Below are 20,273 nucleotides of genomic sequence, written 5' to 3'. Positions count from 1 at the left end.
TTGAGTTGATTTTTGATGGAAATGTAAAGATATAATAAATAATCCAACCAAAAGCCAAGAGCAATCAAATTATAGACTAGGAGATCTTCTCCTATTGGAACTTTGAATTTTTTTTAAATCCTATTATTGATCAAGAGAAACAAATAAATATGCTACTTTAAAACACATAAGGTACATTACGTGCAGGGACTTCAAATGTTTAGCAGCCCAGAACACTTGAAAAAGAATGAACTTAATGCTATAAAGTGTACTGAGAAAACAGACAAGATGTAAAACTAAGGTAATATCACAAGATACCATCTGTTATTCAAAAATGGAAAACCATTAATTAGAAATAACTGAAATATTGATATATACTTATAAAGAGCATAAACAATAACAAATTTTGAAGCAAAACATCCAGTCATTCAAATTCTGAGCCACTGACTGATAGTTTTCTGAAGATCAGATGATCTGCTAAAAGTAAGCAACATTTACTTTATCAAATATAGTATTAGGCTATGTGGTTAAACATGGAATTTTAGTGCACATTTAGTGATTATTTTTCAGAGAATTTATTCTCAAATATAGGTACAGAAATATAAAAAATAAAAGAGGTTTGAGAACTGTAATTTTCACAAATATCACTTGGTACACATCAAATGTACACAAACTACATTAATGAAGCTAATGAAGCAATATAGTATTTAATAAAGTTTTCTATCTTGCATTCCACCTTGAATTTAAACTGATAGATTACAAGGTCTGTACTGTGTGAATCTGTTCATGTGGTTCCACCTGCAAGATGAGAACTCTAATAGAAGAATCAACATGGTAAACTGAAGACCACAGCAAATAATGTCTCTTTCAGTCTCGACTTTTCTGGTTAAAAAATACCAGATTTCCTATTTTGTTGGATTTGTGACTGGTGATTAAAGCACTTTCAGCTATTCTCACTCAAAGCCACACTCTTGTATTTTCATTAATTGAAAATACTCTTGCATTTGTGATTTAAACTGTTTAATTTTTATTAGAGATTAAAATGTTTTGGAATGTTTTTTCTAATTAATAAATTTTGGTTTATACTAGTGAGTTGTAATGCCTTCTGTTATTTTGACATCGGGTGTCCAGAGCAACATCTTGAGCAGTTTAAAGATAAATTATAAATTATTAATAGCTGTCCCATAACTCTTTACTCCACTAACAGCAGACCAGTGTGAAAGTTAGTTCTAGCCTTACTAGACAAGAGAAAATTTCAGCCACTCAACCTCCCAGAGTCAGGTATGGATTTACAATATACCCAGCTGAGAAAAATGAAGAGAGGCATTCCTCAGCACATCATGCTTCTTGTCTGATCAATGCATCTGAAGACAGGGCACCATTTCCTTCCACACTGAGAGCTGAAAGTTTTTCTGCAGGTATTGTAAGTATGGTCTAGAAGCATTTGTACAAATAAGCTCACAGTGAGAAACAAAGTAGGAAACTTCCTTCTTAAAAAAAAACATTTCTCAATGTACTTGAGCACAACAATGGAAGAGCACTACATAAAGATAATAATATCCAGCTATGAAAAACTTGTCTTTAGTATGTCAACAGTGAACACTGTCAGAGATGAGATCAATGCAATTTGCAGGGTCATGGCTCTAAGGAATTGAAAGACATTTAAGTCTGAAGGAATGCACAGTTAAGAAGCTTAAAAATAGTTGTGTTTCATTCATTCTGAGTCAAGGACAATTTGGGGACTTAATATCATAGGTGGAAATGACATCAGAGAGATTTTAATCTGACTTTGAGGAAAAACGCTATGAAAAGTATAAACACAGAATAATTTTCAGTACTTAGCAATTCTGAGAGGGATTTGTCTGTTACTCTCATTTATGAAGTTTTCCATATTTATTACTCTTAAAATTTCTTGTTTTCTCTATATTAAAAATTTCATCAGGAGGTATGAAAATGTCATGGCAATTTTTGTTGTCCCTTCCTCTCTTGGTTTTCTTGCTCAGACTTTTGTTTTCCTCCATGAAATCTTTTTGTCTTTCTGGCAAATCCATGGTGGATATGAGCTTAACACGGTCCTTAAGTGGATCCTAGAGAGTGAGATGCCTGCTGGAGCCTTCCCAGGCTGCTTGCTGGCAGCTGAGTGCTTTGGGAATGTTTTGGGCTTGAGGGCATGGAGTCTGGGTTTGCAGGTAATGTGGTTGTGAAGTTAGGCTTGCTGTGGCTCAGTGAGGAGGGAATTCTTGGGTGAATTATATGTTGACCACAGAAGCTTGAAGCAAGCCAGCAGGTGGGAAGAGGTGCATGTATCTAAAATATTCCAAACCCCACTAAGGTCAAGATAAAAATTGCAACCACTAGAAAAGACAGTTAAAAGCCAGGTAAGAGTGCAAGCAAAAGGCATTTATTCAGTGAGAAGCCATGATGTGATGCATAACAGGTGGCCAAAGCACAAGACTTCATTAGGTACCTTTAAAAGACTGTCCCCTTAGTGACTGTGTCCCCTAAGAAGAAAGGACCTCAGTGAAAAAGTGCAATATATTACATTATCAAATCTTAAGATGTTTGTTTTGAAACATGAGCACATAGATTTTATCAGCAGCAATATGAAATGTTAAGATTCTGTTTTACTACCTATTTTTCTCAGGCTCCATCTGTACTGTATTTGACAGAGTGCAGCCAAAACTCTCTTCTGTCACAAGCTGCTCTTGAGGCAACATGAACCTGCCTGTACTGCCTTTTACAGGCAGCTCTCCTGGACTTGGGAGACAGTTTGCTTTCAAATCTCCAAATCTGCAAAGTCCATCTTGAGTTACTTTTGGTTTTGTGCCCTGAGCAGCAGACAGCCATGTTTGCACGGCAGGTAAATGGGTTTATACACCTGTGAAGTTCAGAACCTTTTCAGAACAGCATCAAAGCTGTCTAAACCACATGAACCCTGCTTAAAACAGGAGAATGGATTGCTGTAGCAATTTTAGTCTCCAAACTTCTTTCAGAATCATCCTATTTATCCTATATGTAGTCCAATTGACCCAAGTCTTAATTATTTCAGACTTCCTTCCACTGCCATTGCTGGTGTAAATGTCTTCAATTTCTAGATGGAGTGATTCATCCCAAACTAAGAGTGCTTAACACAGCAGCTCAGCACAAAAAAAGGCAAAAAAGCCTAAGGGCTGCTGAGGTTAGAGGAGCCTGTGCTACTAGCAGTCACAGTGAATCTGACTCTTACATGTGGCAAATGTCCTTGTCTAAGTTTTGGACCCAAACTATAAATCATAACCTACTCCCCCACTTCCATACATATCTAAAGTCTGTTTTCCATCACTCTTACAAAGAAACAAGAGAGTTTCTTTGCCCTTATCAAAAACTCTGCTCTTATTCAGAATGATTTCCTAGCTAGTTTCTTGGGGTCCATCATCCTGCTGTATAAATTCTCAGATAGCAAATGACTGATTGCCTCTCAGAGGCCCTTTGCAGCCTGTCTTCATGACCTTAAATTTATTTTTTTACATGTTAACTCTGCTGTTTAAATTTTTAATTTCCATCAAATCTGTAATTTTGAAGATTGCCAGTCACATTTAGAAGATACAAATATTTGCAAAGATCCCTCACTTTGCTTATGCTCCTTTTAACCTCTTCTTTTTCAAGACACCTTCCAAAACTTTTCAGTGGTTAGGCTGCTCATCTCCCTAAACTACTTCATCATGGTAAAGGTCTTATTTTCCTCTGTTAAATCTGAGCATTTTTCCTTATGCTTAGGTTGTATCATGGTTTGAGCAGCAATTTCCTCCCTCTCTGTGTTTGAATAGCACATTCAGATTGGAGTCCTATGTTCCATGTCTGAACTCCTGTCTACTAAAGACATCCAAAAGCACCCATACACCATTCCAAGGCAACCCTTAATACTGGCCACAAATAGAAATAGAATAATTTGCAGGTAAGAATCTGGATGTTAAGTGTTAAAATTCAAGAGTGTTTACTTCAGATGAGCAGTATGAAGGAATGGGCTCAGAACTGAGTCTGGCACAGCCAGAGAGCAGGACGTTTTTAATAACACAGTTCCTGAAAGTTCCAGAAGTAAAATGCACCCTACAATACTGCAATAAGGAATGTCTCAGAAAACCCAAAATCTGTCTCAAAAGCAGTTAAAAAATACTGGTTCATCTAAGCCACTTGAATTAAAAGCATTATACAGAGCAGCATAGACCTGCAGACCTCTAAAGAGAAACAGCTTACTTGGAGGACTTCACTTCAGAATACTGCTAATCACAGTTGTACTGCCCTCAGCCATTATTAAGCCATCTTCACAATGTTTTCTCACATGAGAGAAAATGGCTCATATTTCCTATCTGAAACTTATCTGAACAGACAGCTAAAGGCAAAAGCCATCCTTTTCCAAAATGCTAAGTAATCAAGAATTCACACAAAAGTCAATATAAAATTCTTGTCACTCTGTACAGAGGCATGGTATTTTTTTATCTCAGCACTAAAATACAGACTTAAATATATAAGCTGAGAGGTATCGTGTGAAATTTCAGCCTTATATCATAGTCAATCTTATTTTAATCACAGGAGGAAAAAAAACTATTCCCAAAACTGACCAGTTTTCTGCATTTCAGAATTCTGCAAAGCATATAGATATAGCCCTGAGAAAGAAATGTCACTGCTGAGACCTGCAGAAAAATACAATGTGCAAGGCAGTAAAAAAAAAAAAAAAGAGAGAGAGAAAATTTTGAATAAAACACTTTCAAAGAGTTAAATAGAGTTTAATGTCTTGAAGACAGATTGGTTTGGAACAAAGAAATAGCTTTTAAAAATAAAATTTGGTGTTTACGACTCCCTTGCATTTTAAAAAAATTATTAATTTGCATTTCCTCAGCCTTTCCCCAAAACTCATTGTTATTGTCTGGGAATTAGGTATGCAGACATAAGAGAGGGGGGATTGTATCAGCTACTTTGCTTTCTCTTGCTAGCATGTCTCATAATTTAGCATTCCCTACTCTGGGGCAGTAAGCATTTTTGATTCTCCCAGCAGAAACATTAAATATAATTTAGTGCTGGTTCAGTAGTAGTCTCAGCTTAGACTTCACAGATGTGCAGAAACCTGCTTGAGGGGAAAGCAGAGGATGAGTCTGAAGTCAATGCCCTCAGTGACAGACTCACAGCCAGGCTGTGCAGCAGCTGGACAGCAAAAACCACAGCAAAAGCACCAGCTGCACAGGCTGCAGGCACACAGCTCCCAGAAACTGGGAATCCTTGGGCTTGGCACTCCCTGTAACACCTATCAGCTGTTTACCAACTCTCCACAGAAGGTGTGTGCCCTCTGAACTGTGGGCACTGTCAGCTCATGGCAGATGTTGGCAGAGCTCAGCAGACAAAGGCTCTCTCCAGGCTGGGCTGAAGGGTGTGTGGGAAACACAGTGGTAGCACCACTGCCACTAGTGTTGTAAGAAAACAGTTTCCAAAATGATTCCAAAATAGAAACTTTGAAATATTGTTTGAATTAAAAGTGATCTTCAACTGGATTTCTATTCAAAAGTTACTCATAGTAATTGAGATATTTTTTCCTAGTCTCCTTGCAAATCTGAAAACTGTTTACTCTATGTCCCAGCCATGATATATGACAATTCAGAGCAGGTACACTCCTCATACCTCATGATGCAACACTACACCTCCATTAGCTTCTCCAAATTTTCTAATTTGTATTTCTATTAAAAGAAATAGGTTCATAATTTTACATATTTAATATAGATTTCATGTATTTTGTAATTTATATTTATATTCTCATTTTCTGCCCTTGGTGCATAGCTGCTTCTCATTAAAAATGAACAGGCTGGTGACAGCCTCCACCCAGCACTCTTAGATATGGTTTTGTATTACAGGCTCATAGAGGCTGAGGAGGGAAGGCACTCTGGAGATCAGGTGTTGTCTTAGAATCTTTTTGCAACTTTGCATCTTATTTTGCAACATTTTCTCAGATTTGTAGGTCAGGTGGGTGGAAATTCTGCTTCTATAAAATGTTACAGGCAATTTTATATTTGCCATCAAAAAGCAGACAGTAATACCTGAAATAATATGTGACAAACTGTCTTAATCTGGGTGTGCCTAGAAAACATAATTTTACCTAACTCCACAGTTCCAGAAACAGTGCTATAGAGTACACTATTTTCCAGCATATCCTAGGTATATTCCATACATGTGTCTTTTCTCCAACCCTGCATATATCATTCATTAAACAAAACCAATTTAACTTACCTTTAAATAGTAATGAATTTTTAATGATTCATGTACCCTGGTTTCCATGCAAATGTTCAGAATTATTAAAAATATTTTTTTTGTTTCAATCAAGTCCAGTTTGGCATCTCCTTTTGCAAGACGCTTCCTAAATTGGTTTTGCATTTCCTTTAAGTATTTATTATCAATCTTCTACATTATAATTAAGATTTTTAAATTAGTATTAATCTCTCTGAAGGTGTGTCCCTCCATAGCATTGAGTTTAACAGAAGAAAAGGAAAATAAAAGAGAAAATAAATTGAACTGAAAGTACTCAGACACGAGGTCTCTAGATTACACTTGGATCACATAGTTCCTGTTTCAGAAAAAAATTAAATTGTTGTACCACTTCTTTTTCAATTAAGCACTGTCAATGTACCCAGTATGGAGTTCTGAACAGTTCTGTCTCTATTCATCACTGCACATTTTGAGTGATGTGCATATATGGCATTACTTAGATTTCATTTTAGAAAATAAATGTATCAGACTGGGTTTCTCAGCTGTGAAAAATACTGAATACGAACATTAAAATAGAACTTTGAAATGGCTCCGGTACACTCACATTTTTTAATCAGATTCTGAAGTGTCCTATTTATTTCTATGAAGAAAAACTATCAATTTAAAAATATTTTTAATTAAATGTGTACAATTCTTCAGAAAGTATGGAAATTTGATCAGATTTGGAAATACCCTTTTCCTACCCTTGTATTCATACACTTTCTACGGTTCACTAGTAAAGACTATATAACCTAGAAGAAACATTAAGAGATTAAGTAACTCTTTAGGACCCATTTTCTGCTACTTCTTGATATATTTGAAGCATTGCAGAGTGTACATACCTTAGGATAAATATTTTCAGGGGATGCTGTATATGCTTTCAGGCAGTGCTAGTGAAGATAGCTTTTATTGGACCCTATATAATTTATTGCACACTGTCTGTTATATCTCAGATATCTACTTCTTATTGTAGACTCACAGAAAAACTGGGTTGGAAAAAGGAGATCAGAGGCCACCTAATTCATCTTGCTGCCCAAGGCAAGATTGCTACACCTATTTCCCAACAGATGTTTCATCTAACATCTTCCTACAGACCCTCAGGACAGATTTCACATATTCTGACATTCTATTGCAGCTCTGCACTATTTGTTCAAGTAAAATGTTTGTTCTCATATCTCATCTGGGTGAGCCCATTTCTTCAATCTTCATTTCTTGTCCCACCCACTCTGGACGTAGAGAACAAATCTTCAGCATTCAGCTTCTAATGATCCACCAGTCACTTCACTTCTGATTTCATGTGTGGACTTATTCCAGGGATCCTGCAAAGCTTCTAAAGAGCCCTGCTGAGACATTCAAGTGGAGCACCTATCATCTGCATTCAGAAATACCTCCATCACAAACAAATAAATTCGACAATAATTTTAAACAAAAAAAATTGAACACTTTAAATAAAAAAATATGAAGGCTCTCACTCTGAAGGAAACAACATTTGCTAACAGTACTGTAGTTGCTACTTAGATTTGTCCTCTTTGACCAGTGCCATTATTAAATAGAGTTATTAAATAATTGAATCACAAAAGCCTCTGCATTTACTCCTAAACTTGTATTTCTGACCTTGGCAGGATTTGAGGTTTTGTCTGGTTTCGCTTTGTTTTACCAGGAGGATGATTATCAGTCTTTTTATTTCTGTTGTGAAGTAATTTTAAAAGCCAATTCTAGAAGCAAATTAGAGTCTCTTAAAGAGTAAGAGAAAGATGAAGATCGGTCTGCATGTTTACAAGGTACTGATATAAATTACAAAGACAGAGGGAATTAGAAGGGATAGAGCTTGGAAGCTCAAACTGAGCTGGATGGTTTTGAGACTAAAAAAATGTAAGTGTTTTGTCCTTTTCTCAGAGACTCATGGGAAAAAAACACCAGGAAATCAATAAAAAAAGGGATGGAAATACTTTAAAATAGAGCACTGGAAATATGGTTAGAGATCCACTATATTGCTGAGACAGAAAGCAATAGAAACTTGGGTTCTGAAAATGCAACATTATGAGAATTTCATAGCAGAAAGAGGAAGGAGAGAGAGAACTTCTGCAGCTGATAAATTACAACAATAAATAACAGGGTGGCTGAATAAAAATTGTGGATTTTCAAGTGATATTTATTATTTCACTGAAGGTTTCTACCCAGATGTTTTTAACAAATGAAATTTTTTTTTTTTTCAGAGCTAAACAGAATTTCAGTGGAGAACAAAAGGGGACCTGAAATCATCACACACTGGAAAAAATGGGAAAGACTGAAATAATGACTCAACAATCAGTAAAAGGTAGTAATCCTAAAAACACTGAACATCCATGTATTTAATAAAACATCCAGTGATTCCACAAATATTACTAATATTAAATAAAACAAGATCAGCATATTTTACAGAATTTGGACTAACCCCAGAATGGAAAGAATGATGATTTCTATGTCCACATTTGCTATTTAATTAATTGCTTCACTCATACCAAATTTTCAGCTGTTTCCATCCAACTTCCATGTGTTTTTATGGATAGAAATCTAAAATGAATAAGCCTACAACTAGAAAAATGGAAGTAACATGCCTGAACTATTGAGCTTTGGGAAAAAACATCTAGAGAATTTGCATGATATTCCCCATCTCCCTACAATTAGAAATACCAGCTGTAGATTTTAATGGTTCAAATTTACTCAATGGTTCTTTTTTCCCCATGTTTTAGAATATTTCCTCTTTAGGATTGTTTTTCTCTTGTAGCAATGTGATCTCTTAAGTGGCCTAAAGTATTGTGCTAAAAAAGCCTAATGGTATTCCTTCTCTAGTATGTCATACTGTCTCCATAACACTGGTTGTCTCAGTTTAGAAGTGTGAATAAATATTGTTCCATTTCTAATTTGGTTTTTCTTCTGCTGTAGATATGTGCTGCTGTCATTTTGGCAACAAATTCTACAGGTCAAATTCAAGACTCTTGAGGAATCCCACTGCCTCCCACCTACATAAGCTGTTATCAATGTAGAAAAAGAAGGCAGAAACTGGAAAACAATCCACAATTCTCTTCATGATATGTAGCCCAAAAGACCCAATATGTTTTCCCACAGATGAGCTGGGACTGGAGTTCGGAAAATGAATAAAATAAAGGAAAAGACATTAATCCATGAGTGTCACGGTTCTAAATGCACACATAAAAATAAGATCAAGATTTCTGCCTCTTTTCAACAGGTTTTGCAAAGTACCCACTTCTCCTGATGATTAATAGACTATTTCTCATAACTAAGGACAGGAGAACACTCACACTCAGTTAAACTCAGTTCTTCAATTTCAGGCAGCCAATAATGATAGAGAATGATTTATAAAATATCATTTAAGGGACAAAATTCAGTGTTAAGCTATGTGGGTTTGACCCTTAAATATCCTGTGCTCTGTCATGGATGTACAAAACTCTGGAATTAGAATTCACATGCTGGAAGGATGCAGTGCAATGTGGATTGCAGCAGCACTGCCATCTTCAAAAGTCAACAACAGCCAGTTGTCCTTCAAACTGCTTGGCATTGGGTAGAGCACTCAGTGCAGATTCATAAATAGTGTGAAGGTTTTCTAGCTCATGACCATCTTCATTTTAAGAATAAAAGAATCTGTAACTGATTTTAGCTTCTCAGCTGTTGACAATAACAACTTTTGAAACTTCAAAGCAAGTTTAGGTTTTTATATCGTAATTTCAACAAAGGTTTCAGTGATCAATAAAAAGCTACCCTTGCCCCTGTATAAAGTATTGTTTCAAACAGCTGATAGGATATATATTTTCTTGATATACATTTATCTATATAATTTTTCTGTAAGCATCATAGACTTTTACAATTCTTTATTTCTGGTACCAGATGGTATGCAAATTACTGTTGTGTTCCTAGAATTTCACTAGAATTGTTCTGATTAGACTATGCATTATGCAAGCTCTTAATTCCCCTAATTCTCTCTCTCACTCCCCTTGATAGTTTCCTTCAAAATAATGAAAACTGTCTGACAAACTGAGGACAACCAGTTTAAAGCTGCTTGTCTCTAACTTGCTTCCTTGTGTCTAAATACTTCAGCAAATACTCAAGATCACACAAAGCAGGCTCAACAGAATAAAGTATCAAGGTGTCAGTCTTGACAGCAATCTTGTTATTGTTTTGCACTGGATATCAGAGTAATTTTTAGCACAGCCTTTTTTCTTTTGTACTTGACATCAATACATTCATTGGTCAGGTATGAAAAAGACAATAAACAAGGTAGGTGCAGTTTAAAATGCAACCCTGACATCAGCCAATATAGCTCAGGAGTCTGACACTGTAACCACAAAACAAGCATTTCTGGAGAAAATACAGTTGAAGAGGTTTTCAATAGTGACAGAAAAAAACCAATCAATTTTCAAATACTGCTGAGTGAGTACCAACAGCTTTCTCAAAGTGGGACTGAACAAACCGCCCAATCCCAGCTAAATTAGTACTGTGGGATTCTTTTAAGCACATACCTCAGACAAGCAGCAGAGAAGAAATCCATGTGAGAAAAGATGCTGAAAGAGCTTGAAGTCCACCTGGCAAATTTCTTGTGCTGTTTGAAAGAGCAAGACGGTTCAGATTATGAACCGAGCCATATCTACAGCATTAGAACCAGTCCTGGTCAGCAAATAAATCAAAGTAAGAGCTGCTAGGAGTGCACCTGATAAGAAAGGACAGAGGGAGAGAGAGAGAAAAGAGAGGGCTGCTTTTCTTCCTTTGGTAAAACATTTGTGTGAAGCATTTAGCCTTTAAGCAGAGCTTCTGTATGGGAAACAAAACTCTACGATCCTGCAGTGCTTGCTTTAGACTTTAAAATGTCTTCCATGAGAAGGAACAACATGACCATCCTCCAAAAAGTTCAGGGGAAAATATGTAAAAATAATTTAAACAAAATCACCCCCCAGCAAAAAGGCAAACATCCAAAAATATGAGGCCACTGAAACACGTCTTGAAAACAAAATGCTGAGATGCCAAAAAGAACTGACTGCAGCTTGAAAAACATTTTTAAAGCAAAATCCCAAATTTCTCCTTAATTAAATGCTTAACAACTATAAAGTAAGAATTAAAAAACAACAACAACAAAAAAAAAAAGGAATTGGGGCTGGGGTATCCATGCTGGCTGCTCACATAAATGCACTAAGGTCTAGAATTTACCATCCTCCTGGCTTACCTGATAAAACTGGAATTTCAAATGCATTGTGAAAAAAAACCCAAAACAAAACAAAAAAAATAATAAAAAAAACCCCCAAGAAATAGTGATGATAAAATGCTTGAAATGTTAATAAAGCTGTTTAGATTCTTAGTTCCAAAAGATTAAAAAGTGTATATAAATTGCTGCATTCTCATTGAGAAGGGGAAAAAAAATAAAAACCTCTGCAGTATCCTCTCTGCTTTGTTCTCAGCTTCCTGTTCTGAGGCTCACTCTATGGTACCTAATACAAATCAGCAAATAGCAGGAAAAAAAAAAAAAAAAAAAAAAAAAAAGGGGGGGGGAGGGAGGAGGGTAAAGATAGAAAAAAAAAGGGGGGAAAAAAAAGATACTAAGCCATCACCTTAAAGGACAGCTCCATCTATCGGCAAAAGCAAAGAACCAGCTGTAAAAGACTGCTTTTAAGACCTGTTTTAGAGATTTCCTGACCTAAACGAGACTGAAAATCTGCAACCCCGTTTTCCTTCGGGGAGGAACAAAGGGCAGGGATAGTGCTGAGAAGATTTCTTTATCCAGTGTTAAATGAGCTAAAGTCTTCAGTAATTTTAATTTCTTTTCAGTTAATTACTTGTCTCTGAAACGTGTGAAGGAAATAGTTCGTGTCAGTGTCAGCCCTTACGAAAGCACCAGAAACTTTTCCAGGTCAGCCTCTGGCAGATCTCAGCTAAATGCTACCTGTCCTCGGTGTCGCTTTACACCTGCCCACTGAGGAGTGCTGGCAGATTCAACCTCGTCAGTCTTGGGCTCAGCCACCATAAAAAAGGGTTCCTGTGCCAGAGTCCCATGATGTGTCCATCTATCACAGCCTGCATTGCTAATCCCTGCCTGGTACACGACTGCCACGTCAGCTCTGTACATTCCCCGGGATCCGATGGCAGCTGCGCAGCCAAATCTGGAACCTCGACAAAAAAAGGCTCCTTTTTAAAATTCAGACTGCTAAGTAACAGTAAGTAACACAATGAACCCTATCTGCATTGAATCAGCCTCAGCTGGAGCTAAATCAGACAGCATTCTGTATCTCTCATTTTGCTTTACTGGCCAATAAAAATAGAAGTGGGGATGGCCATGAGCAAATTCTTGTGAAAGCCCCAGTGCCTGCCATGCTGGAGGGAGGTGGGTGCACAGTGGTAGGAAAGGAAAAGAGGAGGCAGCGACTGAGAAGGTGAAGGGTGCAGGAAAGGAGGGCTAAAAATAACATTGCATTTCTTTCATTGTTCAATACCATTTCTGAGTGTAAAGACAGAGGAATATGAATCTAACTAATACCTGTATGCAATGAGGCATATTTATGATATAACAGACACTTAACATTAACCTCTGATTCAGTGACCCCAAACAGCTTTAATGAATTTTATGCCTAAGAGTCAATTCTAATATTCTGATATGGTTTTTGTGTTTTTTTAATATTTTCACATCATGATGTTTTAATTGCTTAAAGTTTGCTTGAATCCAAGTTACATGAATCAGAATTTCTCCACCTCCCAGTGGTGACCTGAGGTACTTGTCCCTTCAGAAGATGCATCTGGAATTCTCTCAGTATAACACCTACTTTTCAAGCACTTATCAGTACAGAATGTTATGAACAATTGTTCTAATAATGAAATCTAATTGCAAAATTTTTAAATATACTGTCTTCAAATATTGCAGTGATTAAAAGGACACAGCAAGGGAGCTTGTGACACTAAATATTTAGTTAAAACACACTATAATAGATTCAAATACTAATACTAAAATGCTGACATGAAATGGCAAGACCAAACTGGACACAACAATTCAACCTGTCTCCTTTGAATACATCTGAGTTCTGATTTAGAAAGACCTCACATGCTTTCATCTTTCATTACTGTCAGGATCACCAGTTTCTAATGTAGCTTTTCTGATAGCACTACTGGCAGGTTGCTAAGTGGCTTAGGCAGGCTCCTTCACCCAAAAGCAGTTTGAACCTATGATCTTTAGGCAGAAAGAGCTTTAAATCATTATTTTAATATTAGCAGTTGGTAGCACACAGTTCAACAGTTTGGTTCTTTCTTAGGTACAATTTTAAGGGCAGATTCGTGTGTTTTTCATATATTTGCAAAGGTTTGCAGGTGACAAATGACTTTGTAGCACTATTAACACACCTCACTCAGGAGCCTAAATTTTTTAAATATTAAACAGATGTTCAGATACAGTTGTTGATGCCAATTGATCATTACCAGAAATCTTTCTGTTCACAGAGGATGTTTCTGGAAATTATGAACTCTCTGATGTTTATAAACACAGATTTCTCACAGGATAAAAGGTAAAATATTTGCTTCTCAGTTTGAAGTTTTAGTATGAGTCCCTCCAGTCTTTGCTACAAACATTTGACATATTACAGGCATAGTTCCTTTCAAATGTTGCACTTTGAAATGAAATAAACAACACAAAATTAAACAGTAGGCTAGGAATGAATGAACTAAGACATTCTTCTTTAAGAACCACGAGAGGTCCAGCATAGAATGCTTAACATGACCACTAAATTTGAGAAATCTCCAAGTATCATAATCAGAATGCTGAAAGCTGTTTTTTCCAAGCAGATTTCTCATGGCTCCAGTTTCACAGCTTGCAGTAAAAACAGCTCCAGCAGTTTACATTGTCAGGAAAAGTGATAGGGTTTCTGATTATCTTAACAAGCTTCTCTTGGTGGCTTCTGGAACCAGACTGTCATCTGTTACAGGGTTTGAGAGAGATTTGATCAACACAACAGCAACTTCTTTCCAACTGCTAAAGAGCTATATCTCATGAATTCTTGTCTTTTTAAAGCTTCATATATTGCACCACAACTGAAAAATCAAAAAAGGTATAGATTTCTCAACTAGAGCTGCTCCAATTCTCAGATAGATGGAAAGTCAGTAAATAAAAGATGGTCTCCCTTTCCTCTCCTCCCCGATACCCAATATTTGCCTTTTTTCCATCTCTAAACAAAGAGTAAACTGTTAATAGCTAGTCAAAACATTTTCAAAACCAAGTCCAGGATACTCATTGCATTCAGTTTGAAAATCTCTGAGTAGTTCTTCCTGCAGGTGTGGTGACAAATCCCTCCCTGACTGCCCAAGGAGAGAATGGGCATGGGCTGAAGCAGCCATCCACCAAGGAGAAGCCTCATCCACGCACAGCAGGGACACAGCTGCCAGGCAAACTTCCAATGAGCCATGAGCTTGCAATCCTGCAGACCTCACATTCTGCAGCCCTGGTAACTCTGCCTTAATGGGGGGGATCTGTGATTCACTTCTCCTCCTACAAATTCTGACCAGTCCTACCACAGGAACATTGAGTAAATATTTAAGAGCACTGTTGAAGAACAGCTCAGTAAGTTTTTGGTTCAAGAGCCTTAGTGATCACCAGGCATTAGGAAAGTCTGTTATTCTTCAGTTCATGAAAAGATTCATCTGGAAGTCCTTCTCTAGTGCTCCTCTGCAGCACAGTTCCCTTTCTGAAAAGGCCTTACAGAGAACTGTAAATGAATTTAAAATGGAATGTAGGTTTATTTGTCTCTATCCTTCATCATTTTTGCTGCAACAAGCAACTATGTTTCAGCATTTTTTTGCTGCAAACATAGTCGTGTACATTCGAGAGAAACCTTCAAAATTCACTTTAGAAGTGCAGATGTTCAGCCATGGCAAGTCAACCACATAAGCAACAATGCAGAATGTTATGTTCAATTAATAAAGTGTTAAAAACTATATATATGTATGTTTTTTTAATGAAAGTTTATGAGGTACATTTTATTTACCAAAACATTTTTTAAAAATCTCCCTTGATTCTTTATAGTAGCTCTTTCTAGCAAAGAATTCTATGAATTACAGCGGGTGTGGAGAACAGCTAATGGAGTAATTCATCTAATAGATAAGGGATTAGCCAACCAAGATCCTCTGTGGACACACTGATGAACAACATGATCCAAGGGATATTTTCTCTTCCTAAACTTGTTAACCAATTTTACTGCAGTCACAGAAGTGCTATCCAAGCAGTTAAGGATGGAAAAACATCATAATGGAGACCCAGGACCTGAAAAATGAGACAAACTGTAGCAACACAGAAGACTGCATCCAACCAGTTTCAAGGAAGAGCATGGAAAACCTCTGAATAAAAAGCATAGTAACTTTTTGCACAAGGAATAGAGCACATCTGCCAGCTTCTAAACATCCATCTTCAGAATAGCACATTTCTTCAGCAATAGATTTTTGTCACACTAGGAATACTTTTGGGTACTAGATGAAATAAAAGTTGGCAGTTCCAGACAGTGAAAGATCTGCATTTGTGAGCCCAAACTTACATGGAAAACTTGTCAACTAAACTACTACAGTCATATTTATTTATTACATGACATAAATGAAAACACTAATATTTTTAGTCTTCCTTTTCAATTTAGCACTAATTTAGCATATCTGTGTCATCACAATATGTATCTCAACTGCTCAAATAAAATGGACAGATAAAACCTGAGATCTGAATAACTTAGTGTAATTTCCATAACTATGAAGATAGCAGAGAAACTCCTTTGCAGTACAGAAAATTCTAGTGCTCTGAGGAAAAGTGAAAAGTTTGTCAGAAAATCCAGCTGCATACTGTGATTTGAGGAAATAAAGAATACTGAAAGCAAGCTACTGATGTAACCATGGATTGGACAATTCCAGTAAAACAGAAAAATACCAGGAGGAGGTACTGACCACTAACAACAAATATCCTATATTTTAGTGGGTTCAAAACATATATAACACCTCAGGTTGAATTTCTCAGAACCAAACTGATATACCAGAATATGGGATATATGAATACATACAGGAAGCACCATTTTCTAACACTTTGTATCCTGCAGCTATCCTATCTGCAGCTTGCTGAGTACTGAGTGCCCTGCTATGAACCATGATGCAAAAAATCAAAATGAGACTTCCAGAAGATCACTATACATTTAAAGACAATAAGGTTTTTTTTTCTTCTAATTGAATAGATATGTTATTAATACTCCTTGAGCCTGTAAGAAAATACCTCAAGCACCCACACTTGAAATGGGATGGAACACAGTGTACTCATATATAATAGCATAACTATTTTAGAACACTTCATTCAGCAAGAGACAAAGAATGTGAAGTACATCATTACAATAATTCTAGGAGTTTTGTTCTAAGTTCCTATACTACGCTATTATTTTAAGTTTGTTTGAAAGATATATTTTGAAGTCTAAAGTGGTATCTATAAAACATTATACAATGTAATATGCTGCATTGCAACAGAGGTGTTATCAAGATACCAAAAATGAGCTACACTTTCTTGAGCCTAACTTCCACAATGTAATCAATGAAGGCAGCAGCCTGGTATATTTAATAAATCTCAGCACAGATCTATGCAACTGTCATTACAAAAAAAAAAAAAAAAAAAAAAAAAAAAATTAGTAACTGGAAAGGTAAAACCATGATGAAAAGACAATCGACTGCTTGGCAGTTCTTTTCCAGAGAAAGAGCTTTCAAAGACAATAAGAAAATGATAAAACAACTCACCTCAATTTGGAACAAGTGTTGAAATTAAAGTCTATTATTATTTCTAGAACAATGGGAAGAACAGCTAGGTCTTTTTATGGGGAGAAAAAAAACACATTTAAAAGGCTTCCAGGTTTCCATTCTCCCACCAAAACTAGTTTTAATCTGATATATTATTACAGAAACTTATATATATATCCAATCTTCTTTTGATTTAAGGGACCTTGGCATTTCCACTTAAAGTGAGCAGTTACCTATTAGACATGAAAATTTTGTAAATGTCATATGTAAATTGCTAACAATTTTGCATTCTTAATTTACTATTTTGACACTAATTAATATAATTCAATACAAATACCACTATTTTAAAGTTATATTAAAAGAAATCTCGGCATTAAGATGTTAAATACAGTTCATTGATACAATTCTGATCAGAGTTCCTCTCAGTTTTTTGTTTTTTTTAACTATACATTCCCTAGTATTTTTTAATTCAATAAGGTATCTTAAATTTGTATTAATTTTCACAAATTGCTGAGTCCCACAAAGGAGACTCACTGTACCACAGAACAAAAAAGTTGCTGTCCAAGGTACTGCACATAAAGACAAGTGTTCTTATTAGTCTCTCAAATGTGTTAAAAATGTTTTCAGATTTATTAGCTGTCCTTAGCAAGCAAGCTAGTCGTGTTGAAATTCCTTGTATGATACTGCAGTATCAGTGTTATGCTGTTACTTTCCAGGGCCTCTTCTACTGCATTCCAGTATGATCAGACATTCCAGCACCTGACAATACCCAGTATGTATAATTAAGGACAAACCTGTTCTACTCTTTGTTACAGACTGATTTTCAGCAGGGCTGAAATACAACAAAAAAGTCTTTGAAGTCATGGTTCATGAATAAAAGCTACCTTCTAATATAAAACTAGCTCCCACGTACTGTTCTGGCATTCTGCAGAGCAGTCACTAAATGTAATTTTATCTGCAGTATTCACCTTACATATCTCAGAAGCATAAAGATTCACACATTCATGCAAGACATAGCAAATAGCATCTTGGGTTTAATTGCTGCTTCAAAAAATAACCCCTAAGTATAGGATAATAAATAGAGTTTTTGTTTCTTTTGTTACGCTTAATAGGAGAAGCATATTTGTCATTTGCAAGGCTAAAAAAATGCAACAGCCAAGAACTGCAGTAAACCTCTCAGAGCTAATAGCAATATCCAATAATGCTTTCCCACACCATCTTCAAGCAAATGGATTTAATTCACTGCTTAATCAGTCAAATTAACACTAATCCCCATATGGTTAGAAAGGATGTTTCTTAACAAACCCGATTTATGATTTATTTATTTGCAAAGTGTCTTAAAGCTGAGATGCCTAGAAGAACTACTATGTTAATTCACTCATGCTGACAGAGCTGGTTTCACCTAAGAAACAATCTGCAATTCACAGCATGGCTGACAGCTATCTGCATAGAGAAGCAGCACAGTAACCATTTAAGCCATGCAAAAACACTCACCCAAGATGATGTAGCAAAGATCAGGATCCAGCTTCCAGACCCCATGAAGCTGAGGGAGCAATCCAGCAGCCTGCTCAGGCCAGCAGTGTCTCTCCTACACTTGACCTAGACTGCCTTACATAATGAGGAAGCAGCGCTGTATCCTGTGTGGAGGAGCAAGCTGAATGTCATCACTGGCAGAAGTAGGGAGAACTGGCAGCAGGCAGGCTGGTGCTTAGCATGGAGATCACGGAGTCTGCCTTCCCTCCCTGCTCTGCGAGAAAACACAAGGAGAGCTCAGGAATGCTGGTGTCATTCCTCCCCTGGAACCAATGACCGGAAGGAGTGAGGGTGTTAAAATGTGAGCGCTGGAGCTGGAGCTGTACCTGCTCAGGGGCAGCAGAGCTCCTGTCACAGCCTGCAGCACTGCTCAGCTGCAGCTCCTGTCACAGCCTGCAGCACTGCTCAGCTGCAGCTGTACCTGTCTGCAGGAGCACAGCTACTGTCACAGCCTGCAGCACTGCTCAGCTGCAGCTGTACCTGCCTGGAGGAGCACAGCTCCTGTCACAGCCTGCAGCACTGCTCAGCTGCAGCTCCTGTCACAGCCTGCAGCACTGCTCAGCTGCAGCTGTACCTGCCTGGAGGAGCACAGCTCCTGTCACAGCCTGCAGCACTGCTCAGCTGCAGCTCCTGTCACAGCCTGCAGCACTGCTCAGCTGCAGCTGTACCTGCCTGCAGGAGCACAGCTCCTGTCACAGCCTGCAGGAGAGCAGCAGCAGCGAGGCGAGACGCTGAGACACGCAGGCTGCTCTGCACACCTCTGCCTGGGCACTGCTGACTCTGGTGAGTAGAAGGACAGCATCGGTGTGAGATAAAGTCTGGGATTCACTTCCAAAGGGAATTGCTCTTCCCTCCAGCAGATCTGACTGCATGCAGGTTAGTTTCTGGAAAGTAGCCATTCTTTACCTGTTGTACATGGTGTTACAGTGGTTAAACTGCTTCAATCACAGAGGTTTGATTTTTCAAGAAAATGATGGGTAAGATACATTCTCTGTAGTAAGATATTTACAGTCACCTCTGGTATTTCTTTGGATTTGTTTTGTTTGTTTTTTCCTAAGAGAAGCCTTGGTATATTTTGTAGTTTATTATTGTTTGGGTCATATCAGCACTTCTCTGCAGGGCACAACAGGAGAAAAAAGTATTCAGGCTTAGCCAGCCATTTAAAACCTACACAACTTTGCTTAAAAAAACCACTTTATATAAATTAAAACTACTCCATATAACTTGTATTCCGTAATTTATTTCATTTCAATGCTTCAATAGTAACAAAAGAGCCTTAAATCATATAGTGCATACACACATTAATATTTTCATTGATAAAGTTTCTCTTTAGAAAAGAAGGCAAAAGTTTTGTTAAGATGTTTTGTGCTTATATTTGAAACTGCTTGATTAGAAATGATCAAGAGTAAATGCAACTGGACAAAAAATCCTGCAGCAAAATTAAAAGACAAGTCAAAAAAAGTTCTAAGTCTCAATGTGGAACATTGACAGAAGTTAGGTTAGGGGCAGACTCTACTATTATTAGTTACGTCATTAGACTAAACATGACTTGAGCTCTGATCTCAAAAGGGAAAATCAAGGTGAAAGAGAGAAAAATAATCCAAATGTTTGCCTTCCAAATTTATTTAATTGATATTTCTCCTTTTGAGATAAACTTACAATGACTTTTCTATCAAATTTGACCAGGTAAAAAAATGCTTCATTTTCACTGGTTTTTTGAA

The 20,273-nt window shown here is 37.0% G+C and overlaps 1 protein-coding gene across 1 annotated transcript in view; it reads right to left on the bottom strand.

The window, feature by feature from the left end:
• LOC130255471 (sodium channel protein type 1 subunit alpha-like) overlaps positions 1-18,825 on the bottom strand; it is an 87,503-nt gene extending 68,678 nt beyond the window's left edge. The window contains exon 1 of the mRNA XM_056496187.1: positions 18,514-18,825. The gene's annotated coding sequence lies outside the window, so the exon portion shown is untranslated. The remainder of the gene's footprint in view (positions 1-18,513) is intronic.
• Positions 18,826-20,273: the final 1,448 nt, after the last annotated feature.

This window comes from Oenanthe melanoleuca, chromosome 7 (genome assembly GCF_029582105.1).
Source record: "Oenanthe melanoleuca isolate GR-GAL-2019-014 chromosome 7, OMel1.0, whole genome shotgun sequence".
Taxonomy (NCBI): Eukaryota; Metazoa; Chordata; class Aves; order Passeriformes; family Muscicapidae; genus Oenanthe; species Oenanthe melanoleuca.
This window is presented reverse-complemented; position numbering and strand designations above follow the sequence as displayed.